Source organism: Rhincodon typus, unplaced genomic scaffold (genome assembly GCF_021869965.1).
Source record: "Rhincodon typus isolate 14 unplaced genomic scaffold, sRhiTyp1.1 hic_rhity00000053, whole genome shotgun sequence".
Taxonomy (NCBI): domain Eukaryota; kingdom Metazoa; phylum Chordata; class Chondrichthyes; order Orectolobiformes; family Rhincodontidae; genus Rhincodon; species Rhincodon typus.
This window is the reverse complement of record NW_025965691.1, coordinates 24,489-28,337: the sequence shown is the minus strand read 5'-3', so window position 1 is coordinate 28,337 and position 3,849 is coordinate 24,489.

Genomic DNA, 3,849 nt, shown 5'->3' with positions numbered 1-3,849 from the left:
GAGGGAGAGCCGCACTGTCGGAGGGTCAGTGCTGAGGGAGCGCCGCAGTGTGAGTGAGTGCTGAGGGATTAGAATGAGAACACTTTGGGAGATTAGCAGGGACTGGGGGAGATCTCCCTCGTGGTTGGAGTGAAATTGCATTCTCTAAGAGACACCGTTCATGAGTCGGTGGAAAGTTGAACTTGGTGGGATCTTGCTGCGCAGTTCCGGAGAGATTGCAGTCTTTTTCCAGCGGCGGAGCGGTGTGTGATCCCCGGAGTTGGTGCAAGTTTGTGTGTGAACCCAGGGTTGGGTACGGATTGCCCGACCAAGGATTTTCCCGGGATCCTGCTGTCTTCTGCCGCTGCTGCAGGGACCTGGAGCGGCCGCCGCTCCGCACGGGCTTCAATCCCCGCTCCCTCCCTCCTGCCGCCAGTGCAACTGCAAACCGGCACATTCCCAAAGAGGCGGCAGATTCCGCGGGAAATCCCCAGGTTTCAGCGGGAAAGCAAGGACCTCGGCGAGAAGTTCCAGACTGTTGGCGGGAAATCGAGGGATATTGGCGGGAAATGGAAGGATATTGGCGGAAAATCCAGGGATACTGTTTGGAAATTGAGGGTTATTGATGGCAAATCCTGAGATTTTGGCGGTAAATCGAGGGACAAAAAGCCTAAGATTCTGGAGACAAATCGCGGGGTATTTGGCGGGAAATCCTGAGATTTTGGCGGGAATTCGAGGTCCGAGACGAGAGGTTCGAGATCGTTGGCGGGAAATCGCGATGATACGGACGGAAATCCTCAAGTTATCGGCGGGAAATCCCGAGTTTTTGGCGGGAAATGGAGGATACCAGCGGAGAGGTTGGCGGGAATGGAACCATTGGCGGGTAAGACCCGGCCTGAAGGTGGTCTCCCGGAAGGAGGCTCTGGGAGTGACCTCAATGCCTCGCAGGTAAATGGTATTCTGGGATTGACAGGAGAATCCTCTGATGACGTCATGGAGAGCTGAACCGTGATTGGATAGTCAGGCTGCGTTAGACCCTTGCAGCCACCAATCAGAAGCAGCATACCGTGTGCCGTTTCTCCACGCGTGCCCATTGGCATCTCCGCCCTGAGAGCCCTCACCAACAAACTGCAGGCCTTTCTGGCAATGTCCCAGGGATACAGGGTCTGGTGAGCACACTGAGGAGATATTGCAATTCCTACTGGGCACCATATCAATCTCTCTGATGGCTCGTCCTCCAATGCTTGGACAAATCGCTTTTGGATTGGAATCTCAGATCCCCGGGATTATTAGAACGACGGTTTATTTGTGCAGACAGGTTGAACTTTAATTCAAATTAAAGTGAGGAAATCAGATCTATCTCGCTCATTCTAATCCTAATATTTTGAAGCCGCCATTGAGTATCATGTGGAAATGAATTCGTTTGCACTCTGGGCAAAGACAGAAACATTACTTTTTGGAGAAAATACTCGATATAAGATGATGAAAGATGCCAGTGCTCTCAACACAACGTGACATTTGCCGACCACAGAACTACACCTGCTATGTGTTTCTCACCCATCTGCTAGATTTTTGGACGAATTCAGAACCACAGTTTTTTTTAATTTCCAAAAAAGAAGCAATTAATACGGGCTTTTGTTAAACCTTACACGCTCCCTTCATCCGCTATTTGGCTCATAGAATAGAATCTCTACAGTTGGGGGGAGAAGGCAGTTCGGCCCATCGAGCCCAGACCGACCCTCCGAAGAGGCATTCCACGTTCATTCCAGACCCACCTTATCCCTGCATTTCCCATGGCTAAGCCACCAAGCTTGCACAGTTTTGGATTGTGGGAGGAAACCCACGCAGATACAGGTACAAACTCCACACAAACAGCCGGCCGATGGTGGAATTGAACCCCCGTTCCTAGCGCTGTAATGCAACAACGCTGACCACTGAGCCACCGTGCCACTGCCCGGAAGGGCAACTGAAGGTTAAGGTCCAATTGCTGAGAACTCCTGGTATGTCCTGACACAGTAGCTGCACCGTATATGCTCACGGTTAAGCGCGAGACCCTTCAGCCCAGCGTAGCCCTGCTGGGTCCTTGAAACAATCAGGAAAAGGCCATTCGACCCCCTATCCCACTCTACCATTCAATAGGATCCACATCCCAGCTTGTACCCAATGACCTTTCACCCCCGTGTCATCAAGAACTTATCTCCCTCTGCCTTGAAGAAAAGATTTAAAGCATTCCCGTTCTGCTGCCGTTTCAAGTTGCAGAGGTTCAGAGCCCTCTTTCACACAGGAGAGAAATGGGTCCTCGTCATAGAGTCATACAGCACGGAAACAGACCCTTCGGTCCAACCAGTCAATGCTGACTATAATCCCAAACTAGGCTGGATCCACCCGCCTGCTCCTGGCCCATGTCCCTCCAAACCTTTACTGTTCACGTACTTATCCAAACGTATAAACTTACATCAGGTCGCCTCTCAACCTCCTGCGCTCCAGTGAAAAAAGGCTATCCAGCCTTTCTTTATAACTTAAACCTTCCACACCCGGCAATATCCTGGTAAATCTCTTCTGAACCCTCTCCAGCTTAATAATATCCTTCCTATAACTTATCTGAGTTAACTTTGCTCTTCCTCAGTTTTAAACTGTGTCCCCCTTCGTTGTAGTTACCCGCAGGAGGGGAGGGGGTATGAAGATTTTTTTTATCCTTTCACCTTAAAAATATGCCCTAGTCTTGAAATTCCCCCGTCCTAGGGAAAAGTCACCTACTATTAAACCCTATCTATACCCCTTTTATCAAGTCACCTCTCAACCTCTTAGGCAGTGTCCCGCCTGTCCTACACACAACAGATACCAACAGGAGCACAGCAAGCATCAAATCTGGTACATCTTGATAAGGAGGACGGTGTGTGATTGGGAGTGGGGGACGTAGTGTTGGAGGGGTGGGGAGAGGGGAGGGAGCCCACCGCAATCTATATCGTCACAGGGCTGTTGTTGCAGAGAAACCTGACCCCACCCCCACCCACCCAACTCTGAACCAAAACCAGAAATAGCTGGAGAAACTCAGCAGGTCTGGTAGCAACTGTGGAGAGAGAGAGAGAAAGCAGAGTTAATGTTTTGGATCCATTGAGGATTCTGAAGGAAGGGTCACTGGACCCGGAAATGTTAACCCTGCTGTTTCTCTCTCCACAGATGCTGCCAGACCTGCTGAGTTTCTCCAGCTATCCCTGTTTTTTTGTACCGGGCCCAGTGTGACCCCGCGCTGCCAGGTGGTGTTAGTGGGGGGTGGGTTGGGGGTGAGGGGGGTTGGTGGGGCGGGTTGTTCAATCCAGAACCACCCTCACCAAGCGGATGGGCGGCAATTCGGGATGGAAAATAAACGGTGGGCCCAGCCAACCACATCCTGAGAATAAACGATTTTCCTGTCATCGAGTCATGGAGCTGTACAGCACGGAAACAGACCCTTCGGCCCAACCCGTCCGTGCTGACCCAGATAACCTAAATTAATCCAGTCCCATTTGCCAGCATTTGGCCCATATTCCTGTAAACCCTTCCTATCCATGTATCCATCCAGATGCCTTTTAAATGTTGTAATTGTACCAGCCTCCACCACTTCCTCTGGCAGCTCGTTCCACACACGCACCACCCTCTGTGTGAAAATGTTACCCCTCAGGTCCCTTTTAAATCTTTTCCCTCTCACCTTAAACCTATGTCCCTCCAGTTTTGAACTATCCCACCCCAGGGAAAAAGACCTTGTCTATCGACGTAATTCCAGGGATTGTTGGGCCCGGCGTCCATGAGAGGGTCAGGGATGGTGTGAAGCCAGGAATGGTATGGGGTCACGGATGGTGTGGGGCCAGGGATGGTGTAGGGCCAGGGATG